Raw genomic sequence first — 20,741 nt, 5'->3', positions numbered from 1 at the left:
GTTAGCAAATACAATACAGCAATATAATATTGAAAACATTGGGCAGGGAAGACTTGGGAGTAAGGAGATGAGATGCTCGACTATGTGGTATGTTTGGAGCTGTCAGTGGAGAGTTGGCGTTCAATGAGATATGTAGACAAATAAGCTTGAGTGAAGCTTTTAAAAGTAGGACGGATCATACTATGAAGATAAAGCTGAAAGTCAAGAGGAATAATTGGGGCAAATATCCATTTAAACTCTATATGACGATGAGTAAGGGATAAATTATCAAGGGAAATGTTCGGTAAATTTCTAAGTTCTTTGAAAATGTTTAAGATATTTTTTTATTTGCTTTACGCCGCACCGACACAGGTAGGTCTTATGGCGACAATGTTAAGATAAAGCTAGCTAAACAACTGATAGGGAATTTGCCATAGGCGACAGCCCTGAATGCAGAACATTGATTGATTGATTGATTGACAAAGCAGGTTCCAAAGGGACTTGCACTGTACTACTTTTGTGACATTTACGACACTTACGCATGCCAAGCCAAGTAGCCAACATTTTCACATTAAAATGCCCACTCCAAAATTTAAAATGACTAAACTCCTTTATTAACAATGATGAAAAATTAATTCACATCAGGCAACACTATATACCGGCTCCTTGGCTGAATGGTCAGGATATTGACCTTCAGCTCAGAGGGCCCCGGGTTCGATTCCCAGCCGGCTGGAGTATTTTAACTGTGTAGTGTTAATTTCCCTAGCTCGGGACTGGGCTTTTACGTTGTTCTTAATACACTTCTCTTCGTTTACATAAAACACATCAGACTACTGACTACCATAGAACCCCCTGTGGATGGGGGAGGTAGAATAGCACCCGCGGTATCCCCTGCCTGTCGTAAGAGGCGACTGCAAGGGGACCCAGGGGCTCTTAAGTTGGGAACGTGGATTGGCAACCACGGGGCCCTTAGCTGAGTCCTGGCATTGCTTCAACTTACTTGTGCCAGGCTCCTCACTTTCATTTACGGTACCCTATCTGACCTTCCTTGATCAATTCAGGTTCTTTTCTAACCCCAATGGTATTAGAGAATTCGAGGCCTAGGAAGTATTTTTCACGCCCTTCGTGGCCCTGTCTTTCTTTGGCCGATACATTCATTTTTCGAACTGTTAGATCCCTTCAATTTTTCCGCCTGATGCATGTTGATAGAGGATGGTTGCCTAGTTGTAGACTTCCTCGTAAGATGATAATCACCGGGCGAATTGGCCATGCGGTTAGAGGCGCGTGGCTGTGAGCTTGCATCCGGGAGATAGTGGGTTCGAATCCCACTGTCGGCAGCCCTGAAGATGGTTTTCCATGGTTTCCCATTTTAACACCAGGCAAATGCTGGGGCTGTACCTTAATTAAGGCCACGGCCGCTTCCTTCCAACTCCTAGACCTTTCCTATCCCATCGTCGCCATAAGACCTATCTGTGTCGGTGCGACGTAAAGCCACTAGCCGAGGGAGGGCATACGACCCGTAAATCTGGGTCAAATCCACACCAAGTATCGATTCCAATACATTGCGGAGGAGACCAGGAATAATAATAATAATAATAATAATAATAATAATACGCAACACTATAGGCTCTCTCTTTTCGGATTAACCATCATTGGAAATTTTGTGGGTAAATGTGGAATAAAAGTGGAAGAACAACTTTTTCATTGTATACTGTATGTGAAAATAACAACGCACACGAGCACGATTGAGTTAAATATGTGGGTCACTTAGAAATACAGTACAACAAGGTTAGAATCGAAAATGTTTAATAATTTATTATACAATATAAAACACGGCCTTTAGTGAGGAAGTGCACTTGCTTTGTTCCGTGCTCTTTGGAAATTAATCAGGGATGTGGGCAGGAACATAACTTATTTCGATGGAGTTACAAGAGCTTGAAGGAACTAGTCAACATCTCATGTTTCAAACTTAGCGCTTCTCTTTTTTTTTTTTTTTTCACCTAGTTTGTCATTCAGTTGGCGGGCTGAGTGGCTCAGAGAGTTAAGGCGCTGGCCTACTGACCGCAACTTGGCAAGTTCGATCCTGGCTTAGTCCAGTGATATTTGAAGGTGCTCAAATATGTCAGCCCCGTGTCGGTAGATTTACTGGCACGTAAAAGAACTCCTACGGGACTAACTTCCGGCACTTCGGCGTCTCTGAAAACCGTAATAGTGGTTAGTGGGACGTAAAGCCAATAAAATTATTATGCGATTCATTTGAACAGGGTGGCCCATGGCTGGTGAATGAAACACTTCTAAACACATCCCATTTTCTTGAGAGATACTGATCAGATTTTCAAAATAATCACCAAGGTTAGCGATTTATACACCAAAACAAAGGATATAGTTTAACTGCCACTCACATTATCAACTGCCATTCAGATCATCAGTGACGTTGCGGAGCGTATGACACAGTAACGTCCGTCTATCATTATAATAATTTCGTGTGGCTATTTCTAGCCGAGTGCAGCCCTTGTAAGGCAGACCCTCCGATGGGGGTGGGCGGCATCTGCCATGTGTAGGTAACTGCGTGTTATTGTGGTGGAGGATAGTGTTATGTGTGGTGAGTGAGTTGCAGGGATGTTGGGGACAGCACAAACAACCAGCCCCCGAGCCATTGGAATTAACCAATGAAGGTTAAAATCCGCGACCCGGCCGGGAATCGAATCCGTACGCTGACAATTCAACCAACGAGTCGGACCGTCTATCATTAATGTGTTGACATTTTCTTCCACTCAATCCCTTCCCACCCCTATGCGTGTCGTCATGTACCGTTTCCATTCCTTACCTGTAAAGGGAAACTCCCTCTCTCTCTGGCCAATGCGCGTGTTGTTGTTGTTTTTATAGTGCCGTTGTTGTGCACTTCAAGCCCTGATAATCACAGCGCTCGGTTGCAATGTCCGTAACTTTAATGTTGGATGTACAGTTAAATGTTCTTTTTTTTAAATGTTCTCGATGCCTTTACCAATTATTGGTAACGGCGCGGCAATTAAGAGGTGAAATACGTATTAGAAGTATGAGCTGTCTTACTGATGATGGTGATGATGATGATGATGATGATGATGTTGTTGTTTAAAGGGGCCTAACATCGAGGTCATCGGCCCCTAATGGTACGAAATGAAATGACAACAAATAATTCAAAATAATAAACTGACCAAAAGAAAAAAATAGTAATGAAGAAGGAATGAATGGACATGTAGCAAAAAAAAATCAACAAAAAACGAGCAAACAAAAGAATTAGTGGATTCAACTCAAAAAAAGGATAATATATAATTTACTACTGACCAAGGGACCACTCATCAAGCAGAATCCTGAATCGAGGGTGCTTGATGTCGAAAGGGGTGCAAAATCCACACCTAAGGTCCCACAGAATGGTACATGTCGCGAGTAAAGTAGAACCATGCTAGTTGTCATGTTGGGGTACTAATCAAAAGTAGCGAAGACTCACAGTGTTCCACACAAGATGGTACTAATCACAAGTATTGTACTTCGTACAGGTAACGCAGACCTATGGTGTTTCTCACACAATGACGCCACTCATAGCCAACGCAAACCGATGAGTTTCCTCACCTAGGTGTACTAGTCACGGGTGCCGGTCCCACGGGCCCCGTGGTGTTCCTCACATAGGGGGTACTAATCACAGGCAACGCAGATCCACGGTGTCGTTCATATAGCGGTACAACTCGCAGGCTACGCCCAGACCCGCGGTGTTGCTCACATGGGTACGACGCACGGGTACTGGCAACCCACAGGGGAACCGCTCTCTGCTTCTACTAATCACAAACCTATTGTGTACCAAATATAGTGGTACTACTCGTAAGTAAAGGCGACCCATGGTGTGCCCCGCGTGATGGTACTAATCAATAGTAGTTCCATGGTTCTAATACCAGAATCCCTTGGTCGCCCCTTGCAGTCGCCTCTTACGACACGCAGAGGATACCGCGGGTGTATTCTACATGTGCGTCCCCCACCCGCAGGGGGTAGTGTGTTTGATCCGCGAGAGGTATTTTATTTCCCTCAAGGCCGCCGGCAAGCCGGTTAGGATCCCCCTATCCGCCACCTGGGACGCGCCACGTGGGAGTATCACCTCTCCCCCTGCTACGTCAGCGTAGCAGGTTCGTGGAGCTGTCTTACTGTAATGCTCTGAAATTAGAAATATTTTCTAAAAAAAATACAACTGCTCTCGGGATTCGAACACGAATTTTATTCCCTTAGTATCACTAACAGACAGACATGCATCATAATACTTAGACTTCACTTTAATGTAGGAATCGAAAATGTTAATCCAATGTTGGTGGTTGCAACATTCATATCCTAAAATATAGTCTCTTTCAGTGGCGTTTCAATTGAAATAATTGTATGTCAATGGTTAAACTCAATACAGTATTATTGGCATTCATTTTCGTCAAATTGTTTGCTGTTTAGATTTTTGCAGAATTGCTAGGGTTAGTTTTGATGGGTGTGCATATGTTTTTCAGACACACAGCTCATGAAGAGTGATGTTTGTACTCAAGACATCTGTCTGGCAAGTCTTCTCCAGTTCCCTTTCAAACGGATGGTAGTACATTTGTTTGCAATGAGACATTATCGCAATTGCCGGTAATAATTCAATTGCCACGTCTACTATCCATGTTACACATTGTAATGTTAAGTTTAACTACGGTACCTTCATAAAGCTTGTCTACGCAAGTATTTAAATAACTGGAGGACTATTTGACATTTTAAATCTGTAATCACCCGGTCATTATCGGCAAATAACTGCATTTCAGGCACGCCGACAACTGGAAGCTGGTCTTTCAGCAGCCAATGAGAGGAGTGTATTGAGACCACCCAGCTGGAACTTGTAATGTCGCCTCCGCTGCCCTTTACAACATACTCGATGTGTCTGCTGCAACTTTGACGCAGCAAGTCCGACTAAATATAACAAACACGTGCCCCTAGCATCGTTCCAACAAGGCAGATGAATAAAAAAAATCACTCATTTAAAATTAGTTCGACTTTTCCATTTCAAGAGCGAGTGTACGGCAATTGGGTCAAAATACCTTCTCCGTGAGCCGTGGAGAAGGTCAGTGCGGAAGCCAAGATCTGCGCATGCGCGTGGACTACACACTACAAGCAGTGTGTCGCAACAGTCTACAACACTGCATTTCACGATATTAATGCCGCCTGTGGCTTAACTTCAAACTATAATTTCAGATAGGTGTTCGGCAACAATGGGATAAGAAATGGTTATGACTGAGAAGGAAGAAGCCGTGGCGTATGCTGGGATTAGGACATGGGCTACCACTAGACTTAGGTTACCCATTTTCGATGGTTGGTTTTGTGAACGTCAAGCCTTCAGCGTTTTGAGCTGCAGCCAACGGAGAAGCCTACTGTATTGTCAAGGCTGCTTTACTACTGCCCCGGCCTCTGCTACTGCCAATGCTCAACCCCTGATCAGTGGAGATGGTAGCCTAAGGTTTTAGCAAATGAAAACCCGGCTTTGTGGCTAAATGGATAGAACGTTTACCTTTGGTCCGATGCCCCGCTTCAGTTTCCAGAATCAACCCCCTCATACTGTTAATTCCCCTGGCTTGGGGACTGGGTGTTTATGACGTCTTCGCCATTCATTTTATCCCCATTAGGCCAACACCAAGCCTATATAGATTCCACGCACCATTATTATTATTATTATTATTATTATTATTATTATTATTATTATTACTATTATTATTATTACTATTCTACAGCGGTCGTACCCATCGTTCACTGGTTAATAAGCTTCCTCGGGAGATCAGTCGGACCCATGATCACGGGTTCGATTCCAGCCAACAAAAGAAAACACTAAACCTGAAAGATTGCATTTCATTTTAGCAGATCTACCAATCTACTGCAGTCCAGCAGTCTTTTCCTACAAGGATGTAGAAGTAAACGGGAGTGAGGAATACCCGCACTCTCTTGTCTATATCATGAAGTCAGAAGTATGAGGCGAGGAAGTACATACGATGAGTAACGCATGGTTGATAGTTAGCAGTGGCGATCTGACGGACCGAAGCCTAGCACAACTATCCTCCGCCGGTCCCCGCGCCTATCCGATATCCAGCAGTTAGCCGCGTGTGGGAGTCGAGGGGAAAGGGGCGAGAGTCTGGGCTGCAATGTCGGTCCCCGATGCCTTGCTCTCAGAAATATGTGCAACGTTTTCTTTCACTGCTTTCAAGTTTTGTAAATAGAACAATGTGTCAGAAGCTTACATCATAATGTACTTTAGACTTCCATAATTCTCAGTTGAGATTTGGGCTTCACTGATAGCCTTGATAGCCCTCAGTTTATGCCACTGGCCTCAAGTAAGGTAAAACGGGAGTTTTTCAACATGCCAGTAAATCTGCTGACACACGGCAACCCATATAGCGGCCCCGTGGTCTCCTACCCACGCCGCCAAGTTGAGAGCCCCCGGTCCCGCTTTTAGCCGCCTCTTACGACGGGCAGAGGGTACCGTTGATGTCCAGCTCTGGTCGTATTTGCAGGGGCTAAATACGTCAGCCTATCGTGACGTAAAATACTGTCTTAGGACAAGATTCCTTTACCTTGACGTCCCCGTGAACTGTAAAGATAGTTAGTGGGACGTAAAACTAGTTATATTTTACAGTATTTACACAAGAACCTCGTTTATCCGGCCCTCATTAATCCGGATCTCCGGTTTATTCGGATCGAAAATAATAAAAAGTATTTTTACTTGTACAGTATTTCTTTTACGGCGTCAATTCTTCTTGAATGTCTTTTAAGGACAGGAATTGGAAGTATAATTCGTCCACGGACTATCAAAGGTGCCATCCCTGTGTTCGTCTGGAAATGAGAATGCAAACCGTGGAAAACCATTCCCAGGACGGCCGAGGTGGGATTCGAACCCACGCTTTTCTGAATCCAACGCACTATTAATTCACTGATGGTGAATTCGAAAATGAAACCGGCGCTCCATCAGAAGAAACAGTGACTCATGGAGAGGCAACAATGCAGCTGGACAAACTGATGGCCCATTTAGAATCCTTGACTGAAACCACACCGGCAGAACTGTTGTTAGTGAAACGTCTTCGTGATCGTGCTGCGCGTAAACGCTATCCAAATGTACATTAGAAAAAACAGTGTTCTTATATTTTTTGTACAATTGAAAAAAACGTATTCCTGTATAATTTATGTTAATAGATTATATAACATGTACTGTATTTGTTTTTTTCTTCGATTATCCGGATCAGTTCCGGTCCCACTTAATCCGGATAACCGGGCGAATTGGCCGTGCGCGTAGAGGCGCGCGGCTGTGAGCTTGCATCCGAGAGATCGTGGGTTCGAGCCCCACTGTCGGCAGCCCTGAAGATGGTTTTCCGTGGTTTCCCATTTTCACACCAGGCAAATGCTGGGGCTGTACCTTAATTAAGGCCACGGTCGCTTCCTTCCAACTCCTAGGCATTTCCTATCCCATCGTCGCCATAAGACCTATCTGTGTCGGTGCGACGTAAAGCAACTAGCAAAAAAGAAAAAAAATCCGGATAAACGAGTTTCTTGTGTACTTCCATCTACACACGCCGGGATGAGAACCCGTAGTAACTACGTTGTTAGCTGGTCCACGTGCGAACAAGGCTCACTTGTTGCGCACAGAGAGCAACCTGCCAGGGCATAAATCACCTTCCTCTGTCTCTTTCTGTTGGCATCTAACGTTATGTGGTTCAAGGTGCAGAGCAGAAAATAGTCTACAAGGTCTGTAGCAAACTCAACAAGTAGTGTTCATCAGATTCTGGCGGTCTAGTTGATAATATGATAGCCCACGGTTGTTTTGATTGCCACATTAGAACTTGACTAAGTTGGAAGCACCTATTTCCCTCAATGCCAGAGGACACCTCGCCAAAGGTGAGCGGTGAGAATGTTACATTGCTCAATCTCCTCAAGAAGACGCCGAGTCAAGAGTCGAAACGTTAATAGCCTGTCGTAGGAATTTGAAAAATCAAATTTTCAATAAATAAAATGCTTTATTAAATAAATAACGAATTCATAGCTAAAATGTAAAACTCTCGGTTCCTATGGCTATTTTCTCAACGTTCTCTATGTTTCGTATGGTATTAGGCTAACGTACAGTATGTTTTTACTTATCCTTTTTCTAAGCGAAAATCTTATTCCCCATTGGATAGTGATAGTTAAAAAGACAAGCAAAAGACTGATAAGGTTCACTTCTGTGTGCGAAGATATATATTTAAAAATAGGTGTCTCCGAAAACCATAAAAATAATTAGTAGAACGTAAGGCCATTATTATTATTATTATTATTATTATTATTATTAAGACATAAAAATTCAGAGAACTCTTTCTAAATGTAAATAAACATTTAGTATTAGTTTAAGATTAAATGAAATTCTGATAATATTACTAATAAATTATAATATTTGCGTTACGTCCCACTAACTACTTTTACAGTTTTCGAAGACGCCGATGTGCCGGAATTTAGTCCCACAAGAGTTCTTTTACGTGCCAGTAAATCTACCGACACAAGGCTGACGTATTTGAGCACCTTCAAATACCACCGGACTGAACGAGGATCGAACCTGCCAAGATGGTCCGACTGATAATATTCACAATGAGTTAAGATGAGACGACTCAGTATATTAATGCCTGATGGATGCAGTACTTTTGCATCCGTCTCTTGCAGAGACCAGAGCCCCAGTCTCATCCAGAAAGCTGCTGAGGGGTGTGGGTAGTGCTGAGTGATGGCATTCGGAGCACGACCAGTGCGTTTGGTTGTTATGAAGGGCGTTGCTCATAGGGTCAGTCATGCTGCAGTAGCACTTTATGATTCAGTGAGGAAAGCAATGGCAAATTATCTCATTCATCATCTTACCTAGTACGCCTTATTTTTGTGCCGTCGTCGGTTTTTACGGTTTCCTTATAACTTACATAACCTCTGGTGGTGCTATTTGAGGGTCCAACCAGCCTCTGGGCTGATGACCTAATCTATCCTAATCTATCACCATTTGAGAGAGATTATTCCTGCTATGGAATATTATTGATCGTGGTCAACTAGTGTTGAGTGGCTTGGAATGCGATCCTGAGAGTCAAAATACCTGTTATAATAATGTGTGGTAAAATATCTGGTAATGAAATTTAAGTGATCTTCACAAGCACACCTTGAGTCATCTCTTTCCCGAACGTCAGCGAAAAACCACTGGGCTCGATGCTAATAACACTGGCAACCTATTTCACGAATACGTTTTACAGCCCTGCTAACAGTTTCATGTACAAAACCCGAAACATTGAGCCAAAGGACTCCTCGCAATTGGACCAATGGTCGTGCATTGCGCAAGTCTCAACAAAATGAAAAGGATAGGTTGAAAATTCAAGTACCCCAGTGCAAACACCACCAAAAGGAAGGGGCACTTAATTCTACAGATTTCTTTACTAGGTAATACATGGAGGTATATCTACTTTGCTAATAAAAGAGTAGGCCTACACTTGGAACGACTTTTTAAATTGTAAAACTCACGACAAATTTTCCTAAACGCTGCTTGTCAGTTTCGTAACTATAGAATTTTCCTGGCAAAATGTGTTCTGAACAAAAGTAGGCCTATATAAAAAATATAAGAAATATTTTATTACGGGAGATCATCGCAAGGGACGAGAGATACGAGTTTGACGCAGATTCTTCCGTAGAAGAGTGTGCTTAGATTTTGTGTCAGAAAATGTATGTTAAGTACATGTTAAAGCGATATTTGACGTCGAGCTGAAAGTGGCATCGCATGACTGCAATCTCTTCCTTCCTGAAGGAATGAGAATCATGACTAAGAAGCATATGAAGTCAAATAATTTCAGGTCGTCTTACTATTTTTAGCTCTGTACTAAACATCTGAATGACTTGTAGAGTACATTAACAGGTCTAATAACTGAAAATAGTAATAATTATGTAGAAATAGCTGATGTGCCCGAGCTTCGCTATGGAACTACATTGTATGCGGAATTCGAGGTGAAGTAGTGTACACGTTGTGGGTAAGAGTTTATTAAATTGCATAGCTCTTAGCGTTACCCCAGAAACACGATAAGGAGGTCCCCACGCGTCAATTCTTATGTAAAGACCTGGTTAGGGAGTTTTCATTGTAATGGTGCTCCTCCTTGTCTAATGCCAGTCACAATCGAGGTGGGGAGTTTTCATTATAATGGCAGACAACCTCTCTACACCTGCCTTTTTTACATCCTCAGGAAGACTGTCGCTGTGGTTTTTGGAAAGTGTTCAAGGATCTGAAAATGGGCATATAACCAACATGACAGCAATATTAACGCAATAAAACGTCTTTTAATACGTATCCGTGAAAGTACAAATTGACAGGATAAATGATTAAAGATTAATGTTAATGTTTTATTATTGGAATATAAATGGGATAATTGGCCTGTGTATAGATATTGTGCAAAACGATTTCCCAGACATATCGCCAAAATTTCATAACAAATTAGAGAATGTTAAGAATCAGGAAAGATGCGATTGAGCGAGTGGTAAAACGATCGTGATATTATATTAGTGCAGTATCTTGTAGTAAACCTCCATGTCGCCATAGCTGACCGACTGTGTTTCTGTTGTTTTTCGTCATTTGTTTAATCTATTCATGTTTTTTAACAATCAAAGGCATTCAAAATAAGCTAGACTCACACGCGGCGCTAGTGTACTGTCAAACTGAAGTGGAGTCAGTTGTATAAAAGAGAGCGTCATAATAAGTAGCCTGCGTGTTAACAAAGGTGTCAGCTTGACAAATTTTAGCTCTGCCAGTCAACTAGCTTTTACATGAAAAAATAAATCACGGTTCTCGCGCGAACCCTTCGATATTCCTGGATAATGCATAGCCTCTGTTACCCGGAATTATATTATCTTTCAAATGGTGAAAGAAATGTCAAAATCGGTCCAGTAGTTTCTGAGATTACCCGTTACATATAAATAAACACACAGTCTCTCTTTATACAAAGAGTGAAGCCGAATTCCACCGATAAACTTTTGTTCAGGGATACCTTCTGAGTATAATGGTACCGGAGACCCGTGGTCTCCGGTGGATCGTTACAGAGTAATAATGTAATTACGATATATCCGGTTGTTACCTCAATCATCCTTGTTTCTGTGAAAATACTTTCATATCAATGAAGAACCTGTAATATGCAATAACCGAAACGTAAAACACGAAACACAGAGTAATGCAAAGCCTGTAATATGTAGTTACCAAACCGTACAACACGAAACACAGAGTAATGCAAAGCCTGTAATATGTAGTTACCAAAACGTACAACACGAAACACAGAGTAATGCAAAGCCTGTAATATGTAGTTACCAAAACGTACAACATGAAACACAGAGTAATGCAAAGCCTGTAATATGTAGTTACCAAACCGTACAACACGAAACACAGAGTAATGCAAAGCCTGTAATATGTAGTTACCAAACCGTACAACACGAAACACAGAGTAATGCAAAGCTTGTAATATGTAGTTACCAAACCGTACAACACGAAACACAGAGTAATGCAAAGCTTGTAATATGTAATTACCAAAACGTACAAGATGAAACACAGAGTAATGCAAAGCCTGTAATATGTAGTTACCAAACCGTACAACACGAAACACAGAGTAATGCAAAGCTTGTAATATGTAATTACCAAAACGTACAACACGAAACACAGAGTAATGCAAAGCCTGTAATATGTAGTTACCAAAACGTACAAGATGAAACACAGAGTAATGCAAAGTCTGTAATACGTAGTTACCAAAACGTACAAGATGAAACACAGAGTAATGCAAAGCCTGTAATACGTAGTTACCAAAACGTACAAGATGAAACACAGAGTAATGCAAAGTCTGTAATATGTAGTTACCAAAACGTACAAGATGAAACACAGAGTAATGCAAAGTCTGTAATATGTAGTTACCAAAACGTACAAGATGAAACACAGAGTCTGTAATACGTAGTTACCAAAACGTACAAGATGAAACACAGAGTAATGCAAAGCCTGTAATACGTAGTTACCAAAACGTACAAGATGAAACACAGAGTAATGCAAAGCCTGTAATACGTAGTTACCAAAACGTACAACACGAAACACAGAGTAATGCAAAGCCTGTAATACGTAGTTACCAAAACGTACAAGATGAAACACAGAGTAATGCAAAGTCTGTAATACGTAGTTACCAAAACGTACAACACGAAACACAGAGTAATGCAAAGCCTGTAATACGTAGTTACCAAAACGTACAAGATGAAACACAGAGTAATGCAAAGTCTGTAATATGTAGTTACCAAAACGTACAAGATGAAACACAGAGTAATGCAAAGTCTGTAATATGTAGTTACCAAAACGTACAAGATGAAACACAGAGTAATGCAAAGTCTGTAATACGTAGTTACCAAAACGTACAAGATGAAACACAGAGTAATGCAAAGTCTGTAATACGTAGTTACCAAAACGTACAAGATGAAACACAGAGTAATGCAAAGTCTGTAATATGTAGTTACCAAAACGTACAAGATGAAACACAGAGTAATGCAAAACCTAATATATACGTAGGTCAAGTCATAAGTCATGGCAACTATTTTTTTCTCGCGAACGGGAGACAACACGGAAAATCTAAGATATGCATTTGGAAACGTATGGTATGTACTTGCGTATGATGCCACTAGATGGTGTATTGTAAAAGCAGTGTGGGTCTAAGCATGCGTCCAAGTTCAGTGTGTGAGTGAGAGCGTCACAAAATGGAAGTCAAGAAGCAGGAGCAACGATCGTATATTACAATAGCAGTTCTCCGTGGTAGATGCGTAAACTTTGTGCAAAGTGGGTGCCACGTCACTTAACTGAGGTACAGAAGTGGACTCGTTACGAAACATGTCGCATCAATCTGGAGAGGTTTCAGCAAGAAGGACAAGCCATGTTGAATCGCATTATTGCAGTCGATGAAACATGGGCACGTGCTTATGAACCTGAACTGAAGAGACAGTCAAGTTAATGGCGTCGTCAGGGGTCACCACGGAGACAGGGTTCGACAAAATCAGTCGCCCAATAAGGTTATGGTAATCCTGGCATACGATGTTCAAGGTCTTCTTGTGTATCATCCAGTGCGTGAGGGGCACACTGTCAATGCAGTTCATTAAAAATCCTTTTTGTTGTACCAATTGCGCCGTGCAGTGCGAACCAAACGTCCAGATCATTTGGACAACGCCATAATCCTACACGATAACGCGACAGCTCACACAGCAGCCATCGTTCAGCGTCGCTTACAACGGTGGGGATGGGAGGTTCATCCACACCCGCCTTATTCGCCTGATCTGAGCCCATGTGACTATAATCTAATCCCCAAAGTCAAGAAGCTATTACGTGGACAACGGTTTGCTAACAAAGAGGACATCGTAACCGTATTTCGGAGAGAGGTGTCACACGTAGCGATACACATGCAGCGAATGGTATTCAGCGCCTGCCCCACCGCTGGCAACGCACAGTGGAAACCTTGGGTGATTATTTCAAAGGTCTGTAACCAGTAGAGACCTGTTCTTTGTACGCAGTGTTGTGTATTTGCTGTCTATACCATAATAACACAATGTTTACCAATGGCCTGTGTTCTGTCACTTTCCCACGAGAATATCCTGCAGTCAGAATTTGTCTTCAGGCACTATGCATAAGTGCATGCCCTATATTTCCATATGCATATCTTAGATTTTCCGTGTTGTCTCCTGTTCGCGAGAAAAAAACTAGTAGCCATGACTTATGACTCGACCCTCATAGTAACCAAAACGTACAAGAAGAAACACAGAGTAATGCAACAACCCTCAGACGAAACGCGTACACTTTTGTCACAGTGTGTCCATTCTGTTATGTCAGTCTACTGTTCAGTACAGTACGTAACGAATGAAGAACTGTTCTTTTGCAGGTATTGTTCAGAATGTCGACCACCAAGATCACGACATTGTTAGCTTACGGCACGTTAAAGAATTCCTGCGGGACAAAATTCCAACACGCCGGCACTTGTCAAGCTAGCTGGGGTAACGAAGCAAACGAATTTCAAGCCATCGGAGACCACGGTTCCCTGATGCCAATATACTCAGAAGGTATCCCTGAACAACCTCCGAAAGTTTGTCGGTGGAATTCGGCTTCACTCTGCATTAGTGAAAACCTTCTTACAACCTGTTTTCCAGTCATTGACCAGGTCAAGGATGTAATGAATGAAACATATATAGGCTGTTATTACAATGGGGTCGCCACTCCCAAGGTGATTTATTAATGAGTGATAAATGCTATGAAATGATAATGGAGAGTGTTGCTGGAATGAAAGATGACAGGGAAAACCGGAGTACCTGGAGAAAAACCTGTCGCGCCTCCGCTTTGTCCAGCACAAATCTCACATGGATTCACCGGGATTTGAACCACGGTATCCAGCGGTGAGAGGCCGACGCGCTGCCGTCTGAGCCACAGAGGCTTCTGCATTAGTATGCTGTAGATATAGAACGGTGCAATTTAATCTACCGAGCTCGATAGCTGCAGTCGCTTAAGTGTGGCCAGTATCCAGTATTCGGGAGATAGTAGGTTCGAACCCCACTGTCGGCAGCCCTAAAGATGGTTTTCCGTGGTTTCCCATTTTCACACCAGGAAAATGCTGGGGCTGTACCTTAATTAAGGCCAAGGCTGCTTCCTTCCCAGGCCTAGCCCTTTCTTGTCCCATCGTCGCCATAAGACATATCTGTGTTGGTGCGACGTAAAGCAAATAGCAAAAAAAAAAAAGCAATTTAATCCATATACCAGGTGAATCTCCTGCACACTTTTCTGTAGTAGAGAGTCCACTGCTCCAATCCTTTTTATGAAATGTTACTGTACTGTATACAATATATCCACCCCTGTAGTTGTTGCTGCTGGAGAACTGCATATTTGATTGGTCCAGGTCATGCGTTTGCATTTTAAGGCAATGTCTTATCCTGCCATAATCTATCATCTATCATTTTACCGAAAATAAGGCATTGCAAATTAGATTCACTGATTATTTTAAACTCACAATCATTGTATATCTTCATTTGTTTTAAATTCTAGTCAGTGGATACTGAACCCATGACCTTTGTGCCCTAAAAACATTATGCATAAATGAACAATCATTTAAAAGTTGGATTCTTGATAGCATGGATTTGACACGTGACGAGGGGGTGATTACCTTCGGTCCCACGCTCTGGGGTACGTGACGTCAGCCACACGTGTCAACGGCTGAAGAATCTCAAGTCACTTTTGTGAACTATTTCAAAGCGCGTGTACATGGCGACCCAAGCCAAGTCAAAAAAATATAGTGCCTATCAAAGGAGGTCAATCATCTCACAAATCGAACCCGTAAAAGTTTTAAATGTCCGTGAACACTACCGCCAGAAATGTAGCAAGCATGTAGTCACTTTCAAAACTCTTGAAATTACAGTTTAGGTAAGTCAGAAAATTTATAGAAATTGTCTTGGCGGCAAAGGCAGATATCCGAAGAGAAGGGGTAACTGCTATAAATATGAAGGGACGCCATGACGAAGTCTCCTTCTCCGGCATTTGTGATACAAAGCGGACGAAAAATTGTTGAGCTGCTCTGCGAAATAAAACCAACGAAAGTAGACTGAGTTCAACTGCAGATTTTAGCCATTATGGCTAGGTCTTGTCTCCATGAGGAGATAGTTTTCTTGAGTGAAATAATTGTACCCGATAGGACGGTCAAAGTACTGAATAAATTCTAATGTGATTAAGTAATTCGTGTGCCGAAATAATTATAGTCCATCGTGTGCGCCCAGCAAACAAGTGAAGGGTATTTTCTTTTTTTTATGCTTTATTCCAGGAAACCTGAAGATATATAAAAAATGGTTTGTAAAGCCATGAATGTAAAAATGGCTAAATAAAATGCCAGGGTCGCAGGTGAGCCCTATGACTACATGAGGTAGGTGACTTTCCATCTTATTACCTCTTATATCTTGTCTCGTGATCTCAAAAAGTGTATTTGAATGGGGATGTACGACGCAGTGTGGTCATCCCTACTAAGTTTTGTAAATGTGAGAATACGACTAAAAGAGTCATTTGTTTTATTTTCCACTTGGATAAAATTTTGAAGTCTTGCGAGTGCCGTATAATGTTGTAAAGGTTATTGAATAGGGTTCCGAAGTGATATCACGTCCAATGTAGATCGTCATCCGTGTGAAGTGTACTGCCTATATATTTGTGATGCCAAATTAAGATGTTCATTCGACGTAAAATTTTTCTGTCTGCAATTTGACGTTAATAATAATAATAATCCATGGTCACTCATTTTCAATCGAGTGGAAGCGCGCTGTCGGGTGAGAACCTAGGGTGATGAATTATGTCACGGAGAGAAACGTTTTTCTATGCCCATTTTAAACTGTGTCTGACTGACAATAAAAAGATCTAGTAGAATGTTTCAGTCATTTCTCGTAAAAATCAAGTTATTAAATACGATATCATTTATGCGAAGTTATTCATGAGTAATGCATTGTGCCATATTAGACGTCGAGATTTCTAGTAAAGATTTTATTCCAGTTCTTTGTCGATGATAATTGTGGAGCTGGGAAACAGAGGTTAGTTTTGTTGATATGTGATTTGTGAATCAGGTTGGACCTGTCATTGAAGCCGGGACACGGAAGCCCGAGGAATGTTTTATATGAGTTGAGATGAGATGTGCGAATCAGGTTAGAGTCCTGTCATTGAAGCCGGGACGTGATAGCCCGAGGTATATATTTATAATATTGGGAATGGAAAGAAATTCATAGAAATCCATAGCGGTATTAATTGGTGATGCGTATAATTAGTGTGGGCATCTTGAAGCATAATCTGTGCATTTTGTTGGTTAGAATATCGTATTTGTTTAATTATGTCGAAAGAGTTTAAAGGGAGCATTTTTGAGAAGCCAGTCAACTGTGAATAAACCAGGTGTTTCATGTAACTGCCAAGCGAGCTTGGGGGATGAGAGGCCTCAGCTGTGATATAACGGGACAGGCGTGGAATTGAGATGGTACTGTAATTCTCGGCCAGGGAAAACGTTAAAATGCTGGATTTAGTTGAAATTTATAGCCGGTAATGATCTGAGTATTGTGAAATACTGTAATTGGGGACGTAATGAACATTTGAAATCACGAACTTTGAGTATAAGGAACAGAGTAACCAAATTCAGGGTTGTCCAAAATATAGAGCGATGGTCGTGATGATCGGTTTGTCTGTGAGGGGTGTGCAAAATTCATAATGGTATGACGAGAGATGACATCGTAATTATATGGCGAGTTGTTTGGTTTGTACGTAGGTTATTAGGATATCTAAGTGTTAATAAAGGTTAGGGCTATATTAGATTTTAAAGTGTGAGATCAGGAGACAAGATATATAACTGGACATGAATTATGTAACAATTCTTTTCCAGCCAGATAAACATCGCAATATTGAATTTACATCACAGCTGCGTAGGAATTTGTGAAGAAACCAGAGTCCGCGGAGATAAAAGTTACTGTTCTTTAACATTTCGCTAAATCATTTAAATTTATTTAATTATTAAATTCAGTGAAACCGCATTTGAAATAACTTTAATCAAGCGAATAACTTGGAGATGCATTCTGGAAATTTTAGTTTGTTTTCTGGGGAATATTAAATGTAAAGTAACGATTAAAGGGACATATCCGAAGGAAATGGATTTTACTGCCACAAAGTTTGTGAGCATTGCTATTGTTGTAATTATTGAACTTTGATTGATTGAGCAGTGAATGTGCTGGGGATAGTAAAGTGGAACTTTGGTCATCAACCGATGTAACTTAATTGTGTTTAGCCTTCAGCCTAGAAACTTGGATGGTCAGGGGGTCATCAACCTCAGTGACTTAGATTAGGGCCATATGCCATTGTAGCATCATTTCCTTGCGGTCATCATCCACAATGACTTTAAAGTAACTTAGAAGATTAGATGTCGGTCCATGACATAGACGCAGGTCACATCGATTCAATTAAGGGTCCATGCCGTAGAACCACTGTGTGGCACACACCGATTGGACGGCCTTAATTATACCCAGAGTCCAGAGTTCGCGTTACGAGGGCTGGACCATAACGAATCACTATGATGGTACATGTGGTCTCACATGGAAGCCGAATTTCATGATTTCCAGACTTTCCTTTCTTAAATGATTAATAATTGAAACAATGGTTTCTAGTATGAATGCCCGTCAGGCAGTTACGTTAAAGTCTCACACCAGTGTTCTGACGTTTATGTAAAAATGATTGTGGTGTCCAGTGGACACAATTGACTTCTATGATACCATTGACATATAAAGATGGCTTCAGAATTTTCCTGAATAAATAGGAATCTTTTAAACAGACCTTTCATTCCAGTAGATAGATTAGAATTACTGAACCCTACCTTTACCTCAGCAAGTGACGAAGAACCCGATACGACCCAAGAGACAGATCTCATGAGCTTTTCTGATAGGTAAGAAAGGTAGGTATCCCTCTATATGGACCTAAAGGGTTCAATACATTTTAAAATCTTAATTATCATATCATGTCGTCCATCTCGTACCATTACGGGACGATGACCTTAGCTGGTAGGCCCCTTTAAACAACAAGCATCATCATCATCATCATCATCATCATCATCATCATCATCATCATCATCATCATCACCACCACCATTATCACTAGACATCACTGGAGCATCCCGAAATAAATAAATAAATAAATAAATAAATAAATAAATAAATAAATAAATAAATAAATAAATAAATAAATAAATAAATAAATAAATATCCTTATACATGCTGAATAGATTGACACCCTTAACGCGATTCTATATTTTATCTTTCTTTTCAGTGTAAATGTTCACACTGCCTCCTTGTGTAACACCACGTGTTTCCTACTTATGAATGAGGAGAGCAGGCTCGCCAATGACGTTAGTGGAAGAAGAGCAGTCAACAAGCAGCGCCCACCACATAGCCAAATGCAATGACGGGATGAATGAATCCTTTCCAATGCAACTCCGAGTAAACATAGCAGTCTTCGCGGCCGTTACATCTTCCTGCTAGCTCTGCCAAACTGAAAGACTTCAAGGTCATGTATCGTGACGGGGTCAAGATACATTACATCACATCATTAACCATTATTCTGGATAGTGATGCACCAAAACCAGTATTTATTATTAATTTTTTTAAAGTAAGCATTTTCTTTCTTTCTTAATCTGTTTACCCTCCAGGGTTGGTTTTTCTCTCGGACTCAGCGAGAGATCCCACCTCTACCGCCTCAAGGGCAGTGTACAGGAGCTTCAGACTCTGGGTCGGGGGATACAACTGGGGAGGATGGCCAGTACCTCGCCCAGGCGACCTCACCTGCTATGCTGAACAGGGGCCTTGGTGGCGGAAGGGAAGATTGGAAGGGATAGACAAGGAAGAGGGAAGGAAGCGACCGTGGCCTTAAGTTAGGTACCATCCTGGCATTTGCCCGGAGGAGAAGTGGGAAACTACGGAAAACCATTTCCAGGATGGCTGAGGTGGGAATCGAACCCACCTCTACTCAGTTGATCTCACGAGACTGAGTGGATCCCGTTCCAGCCCTCGTACCACTTTTCAAATTTCGTGGCAGAGCCGGGAATCGAACCCGTGCCTCCGGGGATGGCAGCTAATCACACTAACCACTACACCACAGAGGCGGCTAGAATTTTCACTGTTATTATTTAATTCTGAATTGGAATTTATTCTGTTAGAATGAATATGCAATAAGCAATCAACTTACGGTACTTTGATAACTAGAGATTTTATGAAAAATTAAAATGCCTCTCTTCATGCTTTTTTTAATGCTATTTGTTCGGGGTGTCGACCTATATAGATTTTTTGCCCCTACTTGCATCATATCATATGAACCTGCGTGTAATTGGAATTGCGGAAGTGTAGAGCGTTGAATGTGAGGAAAGGAACGTTAACGACGACACAAATACCCAGTCCCCAGGCCAGGGATATTAATCACTAGCTGATGTACCCGTGCTTCGCTACGGAATTCTAAATTTTATACAGAATTCTAGGTTAGGTAGTGTAAACGTTGCGAGCAAGATTGTATTAAGTTGCATAGCTCCTAACGTTGCCCTAGAAACACGACGGGGAAGTCACCAACGTCTTTCCTCAAATGAAGATCTGCGACATGGCGGTTTAATCATTGAAATAGTCGAGGGCAAAATGCCTGGAAAACGCCCCGTGTGAGTCCAGGAAGTCCGCCTCTGTGGTGTAGTGGTTGGTGTGTTTAGCCACCCCGGAGGCCCGGGTTCGATTCCCAGCTCTGCCACGAAATTTGAAAAGTGGTTTGAGGGCTGGAATGGGTCCACTCAGCCTCGGGATATCAACTGAGTAGAGGTGGGTTTGATTCCCACCTCAGCCATCCTGGAAGTGGCTTTCCGTGGTTTCCCACTTCTCCTCCAGGCAAATGCCGGGATGGTACCTAACTTAAGATCACGGCCGCTTCCTTCCCGCTTCCTTGTCTATCCCTTCCAATCTTCCCATCCCCCCAGCAAGGTCTCTGTTCAGATTAGCAAGTGAGGCCGCCTGGGCGAGTTACTGGTCATTTACCCCAGTTTTATCCCCCCGACCCAGAGTCTGAAGCTCGAGGACACTGCCCTTGAGGCGGTAGAGGTGGGATCCCTCGCTGAGTCCGGGGGAATCACCGACCCTGGAGGGTAAACTGATTAAGAAGAAGAAGAAGAAGAAGAAGA

At 41.9% G+C, this 20,741-nt stretch overlaps 1 protein-coding gene across 2 annotated transcripts in view; it reads right to left on the bottom strand.

Moving 5' to 3' along the window:
* Obsc (Obscurin) overlaps nucleotides 1-20,741 on the bottom strand; it is a 980,481-nt gene that overhangs the window by 863,984 nt on the left and 95,756 nt on the right. The window lies entirely within an intron of this gene.

Source organism: Anabrus simplex, chromosome 1 (assembly GCF_040414725.1).
Source record: "Anabrus simplex isolate iqAnaSimp1 chromosome 1, ASM4041472v1, whole genome shotgun sequence".
Taxonomy (NCBI): Eukaryota; Metazoa; Arthropoda; class Insecta; order Orthoptera; family Tettigoniidae; genus Anabrus; species Anabrus simplex.
The sequence above is the reverse complement of the archived record's forward strand: the minus strand, read 5'-3'. Positions and strand labels throughout refer to the sequence as shown.